Source organism: Salmo salar, chromosome ssa15 (assembly GCF_905237065.1).
Source record: "Salmo salar chromosome ssa15, Ssal_v3.1, whole genome shotgun sequence".
In the NCBI taxonomy this organism is placed as follows: Eukaryota; Metazoa; Chordata; class Actinopteri; order Salmoniformes; family Salmonidae; genus Salmo; species Salmo salar.
In genome coordinates this window covers 25,607,480-25,628,092 of record NC_059456.1, presented here as the reverse complement: position 1 = coordinate 25,628,092, position 20,613 = coordinate 25,607,480, and positions in this window count along the sequence as shown.

Genomic DNA, 20,613 nt, shown 5'->3' with positions numbered 1-20,613 from the left:
AAGGAGTTGGTAATTGAAGAAACAGCTGTATCCCCTGATGAGAGGGAGGGGTCAGAGCGCCAATCAGTGATGGGGCCGACTAATCAGCTGCTTAAGGAATTCAGGAAGCCATTTCCTGAAATAGACACAACACAACAACACAGAAACTGGGGAACGTAACAGCAGGTATAATCTGAGGGGAATGGGGGAATGGAGTAAATGTGGGTCTATACTCTGGATCTTATGTGGATATAAAGTATGGAAGGGGTACTAATAATATGAACATAGTTAAATAAATGGACGAAAAAAATACGAAACAGGTTTAAAGCAGTTTTATATCAGGACAGAACAAACATGACGTTCACTCTAAACGGCAACTCCCACAATTATGCAATCCTCTCATCCGAGTCATAGATTTCTGCTGTTTCATTCAATTCACCACTGTGTGCGTGTGTGTCTGTGTCTCTGTTTCCTATATGCTTGAATCAGATACAAACCACTTTAAAACCACTGATTGAGAATCAGTTAGCCTTACATTGACCCCTATTAAAATGTGTTGTGGTGAGGACTGAGACTGACCAGATGCATGTTGTTACAGACTGACTGAGAGGCATGATGTTACAGACTGACTGGGAGGCATGATGTTACAGACTGATTGAGAGGCATGTTGTTACAGACTGACCAGAGGCATGCTATTACAGACTGACTGGGAGGCATGCTGTTACAGACTGACTGGGAGGCATGATGTTTCAGACTGACTGAGAGGCATGCTGTTACAGACTGACCAGAGGCATGCTGTTACAGACTGACTGGGAGGCATGCTGTTACAGACTGATTGAGAGGCATGATGTTACAGACTGATTGAGAGGCATGATGTTACAGACTGACTGGGAGGCATGCTGTTACAGACTGACTGGGAGGCATGCTGTTACAGACTGACTGGGAGGCATGCTGTTACAGACTGACTGGGAGGCATGATGTTACAGACTGACTGGGAGGCATGCTGTTACAGACTGATTGAGAGGCATGTTGTTACAGACTGACTGGGAGGCATGCTGTTACAGACTGACTGGGAGGCATGCTGTTACAGACTGACTGGGAGGCATGATGTTGCAGACTGATTGAGAGGCATGCTGTTACAGACTGACTGGGAGGCATGCTGTTACAGACTGACTGGGAGGCATGCTGTTACAGACTGACTGGGAGGCATGATGTTACAGACTGATTGAGAGGCATGCTGTTACAGACTGACTGGGAGGCATGCTGTTACAGACTGACTGGGAGGCATGCTGTTACAGACTGACTGGGAGGCATGCTGTTACAGACTGACTGGGAGGCATGTTGTTACAGACTGACTGAGAGGCATGTTGTTACAGACTGATTGGGAGGCATGCTGTTACAGACTGACTGGGAGGCATGCTGTTACAGACTGACTGGGAGGCATGATGTTACAGACTGACTGGGAGGCATGCTGTTACAGACTGACTGAGGCATGTTGTTACAGACTGACTGGGAGGCATGCTGTTACAGACTGACTGGGAGGCATGCTGTTACAGACTGACTGGGAGGCATGCTGTTACAGACTGACTGGGAGGCATGATGTTACAGACTGACTGGGAGGCATGATGTTACAGACTGACCAGAGATCTGCTGTTGCAGACTGCTGTTGCAGACTATTTGCAGATGTTATACACACACACACACACACACACACACACACACACACACACACACACACACACACACACACACAGTGTCAGTGTGAAACTAAGGTAGCCCTAAAGGTGATGACAGAAAGAGCTCAGGGGGAGAGAGAGAGAGATCTCTGTGTGTGTGTGTGTGTGTGTGTGTGTGTGTGTGTGTGTGTGTGTGTGTGTGTGTGTGTGTGTGTGTGTGTGTGTGTGTGTGTGTGTGTGTGTGTGTGTGTGTTCGTGCGTGTGTTTGACCTCACTGCCAGTGGTCCGAAAAACACAGTGCAGCTGGATCCAGATGAGCAATGACGGAAAATGTGATTTTGTCTTGTCTTATCTTTCTTTGTATTCATGTTGTGAAGATACAAGACAAGCAATACACAGCATGGCCTCCTGTGTCGCAGCGCCACGGCATTAACTGCATTACATTACTGCAGAAACTGAAAGAAAGTCCAAGAAAGTGACTGTTGCTGTTGGTTGTGAAGACGTTCAGGAAGTGGCTATTTTGAAATAAGCGAAATAGAGAGTTGAACGGATCGTTGGGCGGCATGCACACACACACAGACACAGACAAAAAAAAAAAACACAGACACACACACACACACACACACACACACACACACACACTCTCTCGTCTGATGTGCTAGAATCAGCTTGTGGTTTCACTTCCCCTCCCACCACAGACGACACCTATGAGTAACAAAAGTCAAGTTCCAGACTTCTAATCACACAGCTCGAAAGCCTAAGTTCTGAGCCCACACTCTGTGCAACGTCAAGCTTTCAGCCATTTCTATGACAACCTCGTAAAGGCTTCTCAGGATTTAACACTATGACGAAACACTCAAGTAAAGCCTTACTGCCACACATACATGTATAAATCACTTCCTGTGTCTTCCCCATCTACTTATTTGTAATGACCTTTATTTATTTAATATTGAGAATACATTCTCTTTTACAATGAAACCCTGATCAGGACAAAGCAGTGGTAAAACAGAAGCAGAAATATATGTTTTCACAGAGGATTTACCTGCAGAGAGAGAGAGAGAGAGAGAGTGAAATTAACTCATACAGGCAGACGAAAGGAAAGGAGAAGAGGAAAAGCTGATTACATAAGGATTTGGGCCAGTGTGGTAACGATCAGTCTGGCATATGAACAGTCGCAGAGAACGCGCACACTTAATCTCTCCTTCCGCACATAACCACTGCGACAGTTACTACAGCAGTTGATCCTACTGTAACTGCACCCCCTACTAAATCCCCACCCCAAACCACCAATCATTCTGTCATAGAGGACACCTGCTATTTCAGGAATTCCTCATAAGAGCATTGTAGTTAAATAGTACCTAATGAGTGGTGTCGCTAAGACGTTTCCTGGAAATGGATAGGATTCACCCTGGTGAGTACCCAGAGGAAGAGGAAGGAGCGTGGTTGACCCCTGTCTGAACTGAGGAGAGGCCTTCTATACCCACAAACAAACCTTTATATAGCTAGAAACTATTTGTCCTTTATATAGCTAGAAACTATTTGTCCTTTATATAGCTAGTAGTTATGCTGTAGCTACAGGTATGGGCCTGTATATACACTTTGTATTAGTATCTCTTGAGTACAGTCCACATACGGCAGCAGGCGAGCTGCCAAAATGACTGTTTGAAGGGCATCATCTTTTGACCACCTCTAAACTAAAGTAACATTGATTTCCCTTTTTGTTTTGACCCTGCACCTATTTAAACTGTGGTCAAGCATGCTCAGAGGAGCGACTGAGTCAGTCTGAAGCTTTCAAAACAGTGACCTTGAAATGTGATTAAGTTCTGAGTTTACAGGTTTCATGTTGGTTCGGCAGATGGTTTACAGAAGTGTATTTAAGCTGTTGAGGACGTAAACAGAGAGAGTGAGAGAGAGAGAGAGAGAGAGAGAGAGAGAGAGAGATAGAGAGCAACAGGGATAGACTTGCTGGATAAAATCCTACATACTAGCTAATACAGATTTGTAGAACACACATAGCATAACAAATAGCCAGGGTAACATGAAACTAGATTGGGTGTTTCTTTGCCTAGCAAAATGCTGAATGCTCACTGAAAACAGCTGCAACTCAAACATTTTAGTCCAAGCTCAACGGTCGTTAGCGTGCTAGCATTAGCCTTAAGCAGAGCAAGTGAAGTGCTAACCTGCTCAAATCTTCACATGTTGGGGAGGAGAGAGAGAGAGAAACAGAATGACCCCCATATGAAATGGGAAAAACAACCGAGGAGCAGAGGGCTGAAGAGCGGGAAACAATAAAACATCTCTCGTCTTCAAGTGCCTAATATGGTGCTGGCAAAGAAGTACGTCTTACATTTTTTGGACATTTTGGACATTGTAAAATATATTCATAGATAGGATGTTTAGCGCTCATGAAGAAACAATATACTTTAATTCTTATGTTATGCTATGCTCTATTGAGGAATGACTTAGGACTTCTCCAATATTTGTCCCAGCAGGCCTCAGAAGCTTAGGACTTCTCCAATATTTGTCCCAGCAGGCCTCAGAAGCTTCTTGCAATATGACCTTAGACTAGGAGAATGTGCCCATTGAACACTCAGGATTAGTGCCAACAGTCCTCAACACCCACACACACACACACACACACACACACACACACACACACACACACACACACACACACACACACAGTCTTAAAGAGGCTTAGGGATTATAGTCTGGCCTGTACAGTACAGAGAGTCATGTGACACACACATTCAAAACAAACACACACACACACAACATGGACTACAGGGTGAACAGTGTACACCAGAGTTTAGTTGTGCCAACAGGTGTGTGTGTGTGTGTGTGTGTGTGTGTGTGTGTGTGTGTGTGTGTGTGTGTGTGTGTGTGTGTGTGTGTGTGTGTGTACATGGTATTGTAAAAACACACACATAAGGTATAGTGCCTGTGAGTCTGTACAGTAGTAGTTTATTGTTGCATCTGTGTGTGTGTATGTGTTGGCAATTGTGGGTTTATCTGTAAAAGTGCACATACAGTACATGTTTGAGTGTGTGTGTGTGTGTGTGTGTGTGTGTGTGTGTGTGTGTGTGTGTGTGTGTGTGTGTGTGTGTGTGTGTGTGTGTGTGTGTGTGTGTGTGTGTGTGTGTGAGCATGTGTGTGAGCATGTGTGTGAGGACAGGCTTATTTCTGCACTGTAGGGGGCAGCCCATTAGGGCCTGGATTTGAGTAAGCAGATAAGGAAAGGTGAGCGAGGTTGTGAGCGAGTAATGTGTGTGTGTGTGTGTGTGTGTGTGTGTGTGTGTGTGTGTGTGTGTGTGTGTGTGTGTGTGTGTGTGTGTGTGTGTGTGTGTGTGTGTGTGTGTGTGTGTGTGTGTGTGTGTGTGTACACTGAGGCCAGGTCTTCAGACAGCACAACTTTACCCTCATTTCCATGGATCAGAGATGAGTGAGGAAGTGGATCCTTTTAAAAGAACAGGTTGATCCTTACCGTGACACGTATAGAGAAAACACACTGTTGTCCAAGAATAACCTCATGGGACCAGCAACCTCTCCCTCAACATGAGAAAGACAAAGGAGCTGATCGTAGACTACAGGAAAAGGAGACTACGAACACACACCCATTAACATCGACGGTGCTGTAGTGGAGCGGGTCGAGAGTTTCCACATCACCAACATGGTCCAAACACACCAAGACAGTCGTGAAGAGGGCACGACAAAACCTATTCCCCCTCAGGAGACTGAAAAGATTTGGCATGGGTCCCTAGATCCTCAAAAGTTATACAGCTGCACCATCGAGAGCATCCTGGCCGGCTGCATCACCGCCTGGTATGGCAACTGCTCGGCATCCGACCGTAAGGTTCTATAGAGGGTAGTGCCTACGACCAGTACATCACTGGGACCAAGCTTCCTGCCATTCAGGACCTCTACCCTAGGCGGTGTCAGAGGAAGGCCCAAATAATTGTCAAGGACTCCAGTCACCCAAGTCATAGCCTGTTCTCTCTGCTACCGCACAGCAAGCAGTACCCGGAGCACCAAGTCTAGGTCCAAAAGGCTCCTTAACAGCTTCTATCCCCAAGCCATAAGACTGCTGAACAATGAATCAAATGGCCACCCGGACTAGTTACATTGACAACCCCCCACCCCCACCCCCCTTGTTTTACACTGCTGCTACTCGCTGTTTATTATCCATGCATAGTCACTTTACTCCTACCTACATGTACCTCGAATAACCTGTACCCCCTCACATTGACTCGGTACCCCATGTATATTGCCTTGTTATTGTTATTGTATTGTGTTACTTTTTATTACATTTTTTACTTTAGTATATTTAGTAAATATTTTCTTAACTCTATTTCTTGAACTGCATTGTTGGTTAAGGGCTTGTAAGTAAGAATTTCATGGTAAGGCGCATGTGACAAATAACATTTGATTTGATTTGATCCTCCATCCTGCTACACTCACAAATGAATGTGGGGGTGGTTTGTTAATTGAGTCATAGTGTGTGTGTGTGTGTGTGTGTGTGTGTGTGTGTGTGTGTGTGTGTGTGTGTGTGTGTGTGTGTGTGTGTGTGTGTGTGTGCATGGAGGATGAAACTGACTAAAACCTAGGACTCTAGGTTGCCAAGGAAACAGCACAACAAAGTAAAGGGCTGTCATGCCTCCATGGTGACCACTCTGAGGGGGTCACCTTAATGAACAAAGAGCTGACCCCCTCCATCTTCAGTCCACTCCCCCTCCTTCACCCTCCTTCTGTCCTTCTGTCTCTATGTTCCAGGGTTACATAACAAACAGCCTAGCAAACAGAGCAGTGGCAGTACTGCCTCACAGTTCACACCACCATCAACCATCACTATCTAACTCCTGGGTGGTAGAATTCACACCACCATCAACCATCACTATCTAACTCCTGGGTGGTAGAATTCACACCATCAACCATCACTATCTAACTCCTGGGTGGTAGAATTCACACCATCAACCATCACTATCTAACTCCTGGGTGGTAGAATTCACACCATCAACCATCACTATCTAACTCCTGGGTGGTAGAATTCACACCACCATCAACCATCACTATCTAACTCCTGGGTGGTAGAATTCACACCACCATCAACCATCACTATCTAACTCCTGGGTGGTAGAATTCACACCATCAACCATCACTATCTAACTCCTGGGTGGTAGAATTCACACCACCATCAACCATCACTATCTAACTCCTGGGTGGTAGAATTCACACCATCAACCATCACTGTCTAACTCCTGGGTGGTAGAATTCACACCACCATCAACCATCACTATCTAACTCCTGGGTGGTAGAATTCACACCATCAACCATCACTGTCTAACTCCTGGGTGGTAGAATTCACACCACCATCAACCATCACTATCTAACTCCTGGGTGGTAGAATTCACACCACCATCAACCATCACTATCTAACTCCTGGGTGGTAGAATTCACACCACCAGCAACCATCACTATCTAACTCCTGGGTGGTAGAATTCACACCACCAGCAACCATCACTATCTAACTCCTGGGTGGTAGAATTCACACCATCAACCATCACTATCTAACTCCTGGGTGGTAGAATTCACACCACCATCAACCATCACTATCTAACTCCTGGGTGGTAGAATTCACACCATCAACCATCACTATCTAACTCCTGGGTGGTAGAATTCACACCACCATCAACCATCACTATCTAACTCCTGGGTGGTAGAATTCACACCATCAACCATCACTATCTAACTCCTGGGTGGTAGAATTCACACCATCAACCATCACTATCTAACTCCTGGGTGGTAGAATTCACACCATCAACCATCACTATCTAACTCCTGGGTGGTAGAATTCACACCATCAACCATCACTATCTAACTCCTGGGTGGTAGAATTCACACCATCAACCATCACTATCTAACTCCTGGGTGGTAGAATTCACATCGAACCACCATGACAGTGAAATCTAATACACTGTAGCTCTCATATATAGCTAGAGTAAGGAATAGATGGTATTCAGGAATAAGGATTGATCATGACACACACACACACACACACACACACACACACACACACACACACACACACACACACACACACACACACACACACACACACACACACACACACACACACGGCCACGTCACGTCTAGCATTCCAAGGACGAGTGTCACCCAGACCTTGCCAAAACCACCCTCAAGGGAACCAAATGTTGTCTGGGAAGAACCAAGGGAGGTTTCAGCTTCTGTGTCTTTGTGTAGCCTTGAGGCAGACAACTGGATCATTACAGGGAGAAACCTGTCAATATTCCCAATACAACATCATAAATAAATCATGAAGGACTATGGAAAAAGCAAGGCAAAATAGCTGCCGTTCGACTCTGTTGTTTATCAGCCTTCGCCAGTTTATCTATGCTAGGGGTAACCTTAAGCTAAAAAGACAAAGACTGAGTTATGAATTTATACCACGGCGTAACTGAATACTCCTTTCTGAATAGCGGAATGTGCTCTAAGAGTGCATTTATTTCACATAACCGGACAGTTGGGAAAATGATTGTAGTTCCAACAGAAATCCAACAGAAATCCAGCAGAAATCACCATTCTAAATCATTGCACCAAACAAACAACAGTTACAGAAAAACTAAAGCAATAACCACACAAGACAACAGTGGATACATTATAGATGGTCCGACTAGGGAGAAACTTAGCTAGCATGGATTTGTTTTTGCAGAGCTCTTTTTTTGTTGTTGCAGAATCTGATGACTTGCTGTTTTAAATGATGAACATGAATTTCTCCAGGAATCCGTTTGTCGCAGTCAACATAAGTGGAGAAAACTACTAGTGCTGTCAAATACTCCCACATCTTCCTCGTTTGACCAGCGGTTGGTAGATGGATCATTTTGATACAGCTATTGCTAGCTATTTCAGCAGGTTGAAAGAATATGACCAAAACAAGATGACAATACAAGCCTTACTAAAATATCAAGTGTTTCCTGCTGCAAACGAATTGCCCTTCAGGAACAATACAGATGTATTGAATTTAAACTAGGGATCAAATCTCCATTAGGTCAGGTAGGACTAACACCAAATCCTACCCCGATCTGTCTTGGGCAGTAAAGGGTAGCTCAGTAATGGAAAAATTGAGAGAATAAACACTGAAGCTGCCCCTCTTCTCCCAGAGCTAAGTAGGCCATCATTTAACTTCCGCTCCCCTTTGTCTCACCATTGTGAGAGCTGGCTTTTTAATCGTGCTGTGCTCTCCATGCTAATGAGCAGAAATCCAATCACAACAAACAAAATTGGGTTGTAGTGCATGGAATGCTAATGCTTAGTGGTTGCCAGCACCAACAACAACAGCACATTGAATTGATAGAGGATTATCTTGCGAGGTAATATACCCCAGAATGCCAGCTTGAGACCTGATTGGGGTTGTTGTCTCTGTAGAGACGAGGGATGTTGTCTGTGTAGAGGCTAGGGGTTGTTGTCTGTGTAGACTAGGGGTTGTTGGCTATGTAGAGCCTAGAGGTTGTTGCCTATGCAGAGACTAGGGGTTGTTGCCTATGTAGAGGCTAGGGGTTGTTGCCTATGTAGAGAATAGGGGTTGTTGCCTATGTAGAGAATAGGGGTTGTTGTCTATGTAGAGAATAGGGGCTGTTGTCTCTGTTAGAGACAAGGGGTTGTTGTCTGTGTAGACTAGGGGTTGTTGTCTATGTAGAGAATAGGGGTTGTTGTCTCTGTTAGAGACAAGGGGTTGTTGTCTGTGTTGACTTGGGGTTGTTGTCTATGTAGAGACTAGGGGTTGTTGTCTCTGTTAGAGACAAGGGGTTGTTGTCTGTGTGGACTAGGGGTTGTTGTCTGTGTAGAGACTAGGGGTTGTTGTCTGTATAGAGGCTAGGAGTTGTTGCCTATGTAGAGGCTAGGGGTTGTTGCTTATGTAGAGACTAGGGGTTGTTGTCTGTGTGGAGACTAGAGGTTGTTGTCTGTATAGAGACTAGGGATTGTTGTCTGTGTAGAGACTAGGGATTGTTGTCTGTATAGAGGCTTGAGATTGTTGTCTGTGTAGAGTCTAGGGGTTGTTGTCTATGTAGAGGCTAGGGGTTGTTGTCTATGTAGAGGCTCTGGGTTGTTGTCTGTGTAGAGACTAGGGGTTGTTGCCTGTGTAGAGTTTAGGAATTGTTGTCTGTATAGAGGCTCGGGGTTGTTGTCTATGTAGAGGCTCGGGGTGTTGTCTGTATAGAGACTAGGGGTCGTAGTCTGTATAGAGGCTAGGGGTTGGACACACCTACTCATTCAAGGGTTTTTCTTTTCTACATTGTAGAATTATAGTGAAGACATCAAAACTATGAAATAACACATATGGAATCATGTAGTAACCAAAAAAGTGTTAAACAAATCAAAATATATTCTATATTTGAAATTCTTCAAAGTAGCCACCCTTTGCCTTGATGACAGCTTTGCAGGCTCTTGACATTCTCTCAACCATCTTCATGATGTAGTCACCTGGAATGCATCTCAATTAACAGGTGTGACTTGTTAAAAGTTAATTTGTGGAATCTCTTTCCTTCTTAATGCGTTTCAGCCAATCAGTTGTGTTGTGACAAGGTAGAGGTGGTACACAGATGATAGCCCTATTTGGTAAAAGACCAAGTCCATATTATGGCAAGAACAGCTCAAATAAGCAAAGAGAAATGACAGTCCATCATTACTTTAAGACGTGAAAATTTAAAGAACTTTGAAAGTTTCTTCAAGTGCATTCGCAAAAACCATCATGCGCTATGATGAAACTGGCTCTCATGAGGACCGCCACAGGAAAGGAAAGACCCAGAGTTACCTCTGCGGCAGAGGATAAGTTCATTAGAGTTAACTGCACCTCAGATTGCAGCCCAAATAAATGCTTCACAGAGTTCAAGTAACAGACACATCTCAACATCAACTGTTCAGCGGAGCTTGTGTGAATCACTCCTTCATGGTTGAATTGCTGCAAAGAAACCACTACTAAAGGACACCAATAAGAAGAAGTGAATTGCTTGAGCCAAGAAACACAAGCAATGGATATTAGACCGGTGGAAGTCTGTCCTTTGGTCTGATGAGTCCAAATTTCAGTCTTTGTGAGACGCAGAGTAGATGAACGGATGATCTCCGCATGTGTGGTTCCCACTGTGAAGCATGGAGGAGGAGGTGTGATGGTGTGAGGGTGCTTTGCTGGTGACACTGTCAGTGATTTATTTAGAATTCAAGGCACACTTAACCAGCGTGGCTACCACTGCATTCTGCAGCGATTTGTTTAACAGTTTTTTGGTTACTACATGATTCCATATGTGTTAGTTCATGGTTTTGATGTCTTCACTATTATTCTACAATGTAGAAAATAGTAAAAATAAAGAAAACCTTGAATGAGTAGGTGTGTGTCACAAGCGTCAAAATGAGTAGACCAAGGTGCAGCGTGGAATATGTTCATCTTGTAGTTTAATGAAAGAATGAACACTTTACAAATTAACCAAAAAATGACAGCAGCCAGTTCCGTCAGGTACTTACAACTAAACGGAAAACAACTACCCACAAAACCCAAAGGCAAAACAGGCTGCCTAAGTATGGTTCCTAATCAGAGACAATGATAGACAGCTGCCTCTGGTTAGGAACCATACTCGGCCCAACACAAAGAAATATAAAACATAGAATGCCCACCCCTGACCTAACCACATAGAGAAACAAACCCTCTCTCTCAGTTCAGGGCGTGACAGTGTGTCCAAACTTTTGACTGGTACTGTATTTGGATGGTTGAATCAACGTTGTTTCCAGCAGTGTAAAGTACTTAAGTAAAAATACTTTAAAGAACCACTTAATTGTTGTGGTATTTGTACTTTACTATTAACGTTTTTGACTACTTTTACCTTTACTACCCTACATTCTTACAGAAAATAATGTACTTTTTACTCCCTGACACCCAAAAGTGCATTTTGAATAGTTAGTAGGCCAGGAAAACGGTCCAATTCAAGCACTTATCAAGAGAACATCCCTGGTCATCCCTACTGCCTCTGATCAGGTGGATTCACCAAACACACACTGAGTGTTGTAGTGTGCCCCTGGCTATCCATAAATAAATAAAAAAACAAGAAATTGGTATAGTTTGGTTTGGTTAACAAAAGGAATTTTAAACGATTTACACTTTTACTTTTGATACTTCAGTATACTGAACAAAAATATAAACACAATGTGCAACAATTTCAAAGATTTGACTGAGTTACAGTTCATAGAAGGAAATCAGTCAATTGAAATAAATGATATAGGCCCTAATCTATGGATTTCACATGATGGGCAGGAGCGCACCCATGGGTGGGCATGGGAGGGCATAGGCCCACCCACTTGGGAGCCAGGCCCAGCCAATCAGAATGAGTTTTTCCCCACAAAAGGGCATTATTACAGACAGACATACTCCTCAGCACCCCCACTCCCCTCAGACAATCCGGCAGATGAAGAAGCCAGATGCGGAGGTCCTGGCCTGGCGTGGTTACACGTGGTCCGCAGTTGTGAGGCCGGTTAGACATACTGCCAGATTCTCTAAAACTACGTTGGAGACGGCTTATGATAGAGAAATTAACGTTACATTCTCTGGCAACAGCTCTGGTGAACATTCCTGCAGTCAGCATGCCAATTGCACGCTCCCTCTGTGGCATTGTGTTGTGTGACATAACTGCACATTTTACAGTGGCCTTTTAATGTCCCCTGCATAAGTTGCACCTGTGTAATGATCATGCTGTTTAATCAGCTTCTTGATATGCCCCACCTGTCAGGTGGATGGATTATCTTGGCAAAGGACAAATGCTCCCTAACAGGGATGTAAACTAATTTATGTACAATATTTTACAGAAATAATATTTTTGTGCGTAAGTAACATTTCTGGGATCTTTTATTTCAGCTCATGAAACATGGGACCAACACATTACATGTTGCATTTATATTTTTGTTCAGTGTATATTTAAAACCAAATACATTTAGACTTTTACTCAAGTTGTACTTTACTGGGTGACTTTCACTTTGAATGAATATGCAGGGATATGCTAGCTATGTGTAAAAGGAGACCAGGGATAATACAAAGGGCAACGTCAGGCCCACAGAGATGTCCAGAGCTCCGATGCAGAGGAATGCAGTGCAAGGGGAAAAAATGCTGAATTATAAAGAAACAAAAGCTTCTCTGAAATGTAGGGAATAAAAATATTGATAATGAAGTGTTTACCATTTTGTACCATCCTGACTAGTGGCATGATGGGATATGTGTCTCCTGCTATGCTAGTGGCTCAATAATCAATCATATCAATTTACCCAGTTCACCTCCATTATTCCATAATGGCTTTATTTCAATCCCACTAAAAGCAAGCTTAGAGGCACAATGACATGGGCAGACAGCAGAGTGGACAAGGGGAGAGCCTCCATTGCATTGTGGTAGTAGTATCATTGTGTGCAACAAAGTCTATAGGAACATACTGTAGAAACATACTGTAGAAACATACTGTAGAAACATACTGTAGGTCCCATTTTAATATAAACTGGTAAAAGAATTTAATCAGTCTTTTTTATTAAATCTATCTACTTGATCGGCATTTGTAATTCTTTATTTCCTGACATCTTCAGGAGACTTCCTCAACTACACATCTATAGCTACACACACACAAACACACACACACCACATGCTCCACTTCAGCTTCACAACTGAAATAATAAGGACACTGTCTGGTATCCCGTCACCCCCTCCTTAATCTTTCCCTTCCAGGACGGCGGCATAAGATCGTCGCAGGTGAAACCTGTCATGGTGACTTACACAGCGGGAGCACGGGGCAAAGACGATGGTGGCCGACACGCTCCTTCGAGGCCCCGACAGCCAGGAGGAAGTAGAACGTTTATATTTAATCCGTCTCCTGGCATCCTGTCGCTGGCTTGTTCGTCTTAACGCCTAATCTCATTTGGACTCACTGATGAGGGAGAGATGTCTCAAAGGCGGTAGAGCTGCCCTAAGTATGTTAGCTAGCTAGCTTGCTCTGATGGGAATAGTAATGTCATTAGTCTTGATGTTGAGACTTTGGGTAAAGTTGCCCCTTATATGGACACATCTAGGATCAGCCTCCCCATCCCAAATAGAAACCATAACCATTCAGGAGAAAAATAAAGTGACTTTAGATCAGTATTCAATGCAACTTTAACCCACTCCATCTCTGTGGGAGTGGTATAGCCTCTTCTAAGGTATGTGTCTTGATGGTACATGTACTTCGTGGCGACATTCTGAGAATTAGGAAGGCATTGGTGGGGTGACTTTACCTCAAGGTGTTCCTCCAGGGGTTCCGGTCAATGATTATGAAACCTTGAATGGTAGGGACAACTGAGCAGTAATGGTAGTGGTTCGTCGTTGCCTTATTAACAGGCCCGTCCATTGACAAATAAGACGGCTGGCTAGCGTGGTGAATGCAGGCATGACCACCGGCAGCCGGTCACCTGGCAACAAAGCCTGGGAGAAGACTGGCAATGCCAGGACCCTCTGGGCTGCCAAACTCTGCCTCTCAAAACTCTAACAACTGGATACACGCTAGGAAAAAACACACCAAAAAAAGTTGGTTACCTACCACCTACGAATAGAGAATAGCGAAAATGGCACCGTTCACAACAAAACACTCTCCTAAAGGTACACCTGTGCTGTGCACACATAGAAATATTTATAAACACACGCAAAGTCAATCAGAGACAGTGTCCTTTACTCCAAGGTAGGGGTTTTTCCTAATTCCTTGCCTTTCCCCTCAGCAAAGTGCTCCGACCACAAGTCCACGTTTAAAAATGCAGCATCTTTCCTTACTCTCAGTATAGTTGTCAGCATGACGTGGTGTTGTGAGCAAATACAACACATGATCACCTATACAGTGTATAGTTGTCAGTACATGGTGTTGTGAGCAAATACAAATATGAGGATACATGCAGTATCCGTATATGAGGTGATGATGACGAGGACCCCAGGCTGTGAACATGGATATGCAGCCTATCGGAAGAGGGGAGAGGTAGAGGCTGAGAGGCAGCTGATTGGAGGGTTGGTAGTGTAGGCTGAGATAGCATGCGAGTGTGCATCACACTCCCCTCCCTCCATTTCGCCCCTGCACTTCATGAATAAATTAGAGTTGCTGTGCTGTGTGATGCTGACCTGGCTTGTGGTCTATCTGCACTGCAACAACGTAGCGTTAGTTTAATCCCCTGTGCTAAAAGGATGTGGCTTTAGATAGCAATGTAGCTTTAGCCACTGTGCTAAATGAATGTGTTGTGCTACAGGAATGTAGCATTAGCCATTGCGTTGAATTGGATTGTGTTTGTAGCCTTGAATCTGCAATGTTTATTATAGTTTTGGTCATAGGGAATGTGGAGGCATCAGGGGGCTCAATGTAGCATTGAACAGAGAATACTGTGCTATACTGTGGTAAAATGGTTCACTAGGGCCAAGCAACAGTATTGTAAAAGAAGAGATGGAATGAAGGGGAATGCATGTGTCATGGTGACAAACATGACAGAGCAGGAGGAAAGCGAGAGAAAACGAGAGCAAACAGAGAGGTTGGAAGAGGAAAGGCAAGAGAGGAGGATGAGAGGAGGCAGGAACACAGTGGATGAGAGGAGGATGAGAGGAGGCAGGAACACAGTGGATGAGTGGAGCGTAACGGGGCAAAGAGAGCGAGCGGGATGGGCTGAGGAAGAAAAATGCAGAGGGAAGAAGAGAGTGCAGGAGAGAGCAAGCGAGAGTGAGAGAGAGAGAGAAAGCAAAAGAGAGCGAGAGAAAGAGAGAGAGCAAAAGAGAGACAGAGAGAGAGAGAGAGAGAGAGAGAGAGAGAGAGAGAGAGAGAGAGAGAGAGAGAGGGATTAAAGGGGAATAACGGAAAATTTAGAAAATGTGTCTATGTTCCTAAACCCCTCTGACTTGTTGGAGTGTCTGTCAGTGAGCACCTCTCTCTCTCACTCATGAAGAGCGAGCCAGAGCATGAGCGAGAACTACTTCACAGGCCCCAAAACACATTTCTGTTGAACGCATTCAGTTGTGCAACTGACTAGGTATCCCCTTTCCCTTCCCTTTCCGATTGGACTTCACAAATGTAGTATTTTGGGCGTGACAGAACGTTTATATTCTATCTAGCGCTGCAGTGAGACTGTATAACCCTGTGACGTAGCTTTCACTCTATTCCCCTTTAAATTCTTAAAAGTCTAAGCTGTTTGGGGGGGGGGGCTCTATGCTGACATGTGGAATTGTTTTAAGAAGTTCATACCATGGATAATTTATCTATTTGATTTCTAATTTTAGTAACATATGTCAAGTTCTCTTACTTTTTTCAATCTTTACTAACGACATGCCACTGGCTTTGAGTAAAGTCTATGTACTGTATGCGGATGACTCATCACTGTACACGTCAGTTACCACAGCGACTGAAATGACTGCAACACTTAACAAAGAGCTGCAGTTAGTTTCAGAAAGGGTGGCAAGGAATATGTTTGTTCTAAACATTTCAAACACTAAAAGCATTGTATTTGGGACAAATCATTCACTAAACCCTGAACCTCATCTAAATCTTGTAAAGAATAATGTTGTATTTGAGCAAGTTGAGGAGACTAAACTGCTTGGAGTAACCCTGGATTGTAAACTGTCATGGTCAAAACATATTGAACAGTAGCGAGGATGGGGAGAAGTCTGTCCATAATAAAGCGTTGCTCTACCTTCTGAACTTAAGGATCGGACCCTTTTTTTAAATTTTAGCCTAAAATAACATACCCAAATCTAACTGCCTGTAGCTTAGGCCCTGAAGCAAAGATATGCATTTTCTTGGCACCATTTGAAAGGAAACACTTTGAAGTTTGTGGAAATGTGAAAGGAATGTAGGAGAATATAACACATTAGATCTGGTAAAAGATAATACAAAGAAGAAGATTTTTTTCTTTTTTATACCATCATATTTGAAATGCAAGAGAAAGGCCATAATGTATTAGTCCAGCCCAGGTGGAATTTAGATTTTGGCCACTAGTTGGCAGCAGTGTATGTGCAACATTTTAGACTGATGCAATGAACCATTGTATTTCTGTTCAAAATGTTGTATCAAGACTGCCCAAATGTGCCTAATTTGTTAATTAATAACTTTTCATGTCAAAAACTGTGCACTCTCCTCAAACAATAGCATGGTATAATTTCACTGTAACAGCTACTGTAAATTGGACAGTGCAGTTAGATTAGCAAGAATTTAAGCTTTCTGCCAATATCAGATATGTCTATGTCCTGGGAAATTTTCTTGTTACTTACAACCTCATGCTAATCACAATAGCCTACGTTAGCTCAACCGTCCCACAGGGCACCCACCGATCCTGAAGAAGTTTAACAACACTATCAACAAGGCAGATCCTCCAGGCGGTAGTTTCGTTGCACTTGGACTACTGTTCAGTCATGTGTTCATGTGCCACAAAGAGGGACTTATGAAAATTGTAATTGGCTCAGAACTGTGCAGCACGGCTTGCCCTTGGATGTATTCAGAGAGCTAACATGAATAATATGCATGTCAATCTCTCCTAGCTCAAAGCGGAGGAGAGATTGACTTCATCACTACTTGTTGAATGTACCGAGCTGTCTGTTGAGATTTTTGGTTCCAACCTCCGTGTCTTTATGAGGCAGAGTAGGTGAATGGATGATCTCCGCATGTGTGATTCCCACCATGAAGCATGGAGGAGGAGGTGTGATGGTGTGGGGTGCTTTGCTGATGACACTGTCAGTGATTTATTCACTTAACCAGCATGGCTACCACAGCATTCTACAGCGAATACGCCATCCCATCTGGTTTGCGCTTAGTGGGACTATCATTTGTTTTTCAACAGGACAATGACACAACACCCCTCCTAGGCTGTGTAAGGGCTATTTGACCAAGAAGGAGAGTGATGGAGTGCTGCATCAGATGATCTGGCCTCCACAATCACCCAACCTCAACCCAATTGAGATGGTTTGGGATGAGTTGGACCGCAGAGTGAAGGAAAAGCAGTCAACAAGTGCTCAGCATATGTGGGAACTCCTTTAAGACTGTTGGAAAAGCATTCCAGGTGAAACTGGTTGAGGGAATGCCATGAGTGTGCAAAGCTGTCATCAAGGCAAAGGGTGGCTACTTTCAAGAATTTAAGATCTAAAATATATTTTCATTTGTTTAACACTTTTTTGGTTACTACATGATTCTATATGTGTTATTTCATAGCTTTGATGTCTTCACTATTATTTTACAATGTAGAAAATTGTAAAAATAAAGAATAACTCTTGAATGAGTAGGTGTGTCCAAACTTTTGACTGGTACTGTGTATATATATATATATATTTTTTTACACATATGTAACACCTTATTTTTGTTGGCACAAAACTACCTCCATACTTCCATTCATTTGTATGGGTTACCTTTAGACGAGACCCATTCGTGAGAGTCTCCCCTTTCTATAAAGTGGTCATATTAGTTTGTAGGCCAAACCGTTCGGATGCTACGTACCTTTTCATGAGAAGACAGATTTTTGTGATGTCTCCTGGTCAAACAATCAGCTCTGTAGCTATGCCATTTTCCACCGCAGATGTGGAAGAGCGACATAGGCAGATGTGGTGGATTATTAAGATATCTCTAGTTTAGGGGTTAGGGGTTAAGGTTAGGGTTAAATTTAGGAGTTAGGTTAAAGGGTTACGGTTGGGGTTGGGGTTAAGGGAAGGGTTAGCTAAAACGGTTAGGGTTAGAGGAAGGCTTAGCTAACAGGCTAAGTATTTGCAAAGTAGCTAAAAAGTAGTTGAAAGATTGATAATTAGCTTAAATGCTAAAGTTGTCCGTGATGAGATTCAAACTCGCAACCTTTGGATTATACGGCTATCCATCCACCCCGACGAACTACCCTACTTTCATTTTTGCCTTACGTAACCATCTGTCTTATGTAACCATACCAAAAGTAACATACCATACTGATCTGAGTGTCCCAGATTTACATTTACTATGTTACGTCTAGTCTATGAGTTCAGGCTGGGTTGTAAGAGGACAGTAACTGCAACACTGTCTGTCAAAGAACACAAGCAAAAATGGGCCAGGTAACGTGTCTAGGTGACGGGCAGGTAAGAGAAAGATAACCCCGTCGGCTTGCACATTGTCTACTCATAACATGTGTTCTGTGTTCCGTTTAATGCAGACGCTCAAGGTAAGCCTGACATCCGTCTTGGGGTACTGTCCAATTCAAGGGTTCTGTGAAGAGCTTACGTTTTCATATAGATTTCACAGCTGCAGTGAGGTTATCAGATTCCACATGGAAGTTACCCACTTGCCACTCTGGATGCTGGGTTAGTTAAACATGTTATGTATTTGTTTAGTATGTGCTTATATTGTTCATTGTGCTGCCTCTAGGAGATCATTCCCTGTAAAACTGTCCTTGATAGGAGCATCTGGTAATCAATAACTCAAAACTACAGTAAATAGAGGTTAGAGCCGTTATGGCTGACCTGTTCAGTAATTCAAATATGTAAAGACATAACCCTTTCCGCCAATACTACCACTGGCTAGTACCCAGGCTGCTGATCCACTCCCACATGCTGACACTGCCCACTAGACTCGCCCGCTAGACTGCCCTTGGTGGGAAATGTCCATTCAATGTGTATGGTGCTGACATTTAATCGGTGCCACCCAGGCTGTGTCAGTCTGTGTGTGTGTGTGTGTGTGTGTGTGTGTGTGTGTGTGTGTGTGTGTGTGTGTGTGTGTGTGTGTGTGTGTGTGTGTGTGTGTGTGTGTGTGTGTGTGTGCGTGCGTGCGTGCGTGCGTGCGTGCGTGCGTGTGTGTGTGTGTGTGCGCGCACACGTATGTTTCTGAAGGGTAGACTGCTATGGTACGTTCCGTGCATAGAGGAAAGGACAGAGGAAGGATGAGAGCATCAGGGAGAGAGGAGAGGACAGAGGAAGGATGAGAGCGTCAGGGAGAGAGGAGAGGACAGAGGAAGGATGAGAGCGTCAGGGAGAGAGGAAAGGAGAGAGGAAGGATGAGAGCGTCAGGGAGAGAGGAGAGGACAGAGGAAGGATGAGAGCGTCAGGGAGAGAGGAGAGGACAGAGGAAGGATGAGAGCGTCAGGGAGAGAGGAGAGGACAGAGGAAGGATGAGAGCGTCAGGGAGAGAGGAGAGGACAGAGGAAGGATGAGAGCGTCAGGGAGAGAGGAGAGGACAGAGGAAGGATGAGAGCGTCAGGGAGAGAGGAGAGGACAGAGGAAGGACGAGAGCGTCAGGGAGAGAGGAGAGGTCAGAGGAAGGATGAGAGCGTCAGGGAGAAGGAAAATTTTGATCATATTACTCCAGTGCTTGCCTCCCTACACTGGCTTCCTGTTAAGGCAAGGGCTGATTTCAAGGTTTTACTGCTAACCTACAAAGCATTACATGGGCTTGCTCCTACCTATCTTTCCGATTTGGTCCTGCCGTACATACCTACACGTACGCTACGGTCACAAGACGCAGGCCTCCTAATTGTCCCTAGAATTTCTAAGCAAACGGCTGGAGGTAGGGCTTTCTCCTATAGAGCTCCATTTTTATGGAATGGTCTGCCTACCAATGTGAGAGACGCAGACTCAGTCTCAACCTTTAAGTCTTTACTGAAGACTTATCTCTTCAGTAGGTCCTATGATTAAGTATAGTCTGGCCCAGGAGTGTGAAGGTGAACGGAAAGGCTGGAGCAACGAACCGCCCTTGCTGTCTCTGCCTTGCCGGTTCCCCTCTTTCCACTGGGATTCTCTGCCTCTAACCCTTTTACAGGGGCTGAGTCACTGGCCTACTGGTGTTCTTCCATGCCGTCCATGGGAGGGGTGCGTCACTTGAGTGGGTTGAGTCACTGACGTGGTCTTCCTGTCTGGGTTGGCGCCCCCCCTTGGGTTGTGCCATGGCGGAGATCGTTGTGGGCTATACTCGGCTTTGTCTTAGGA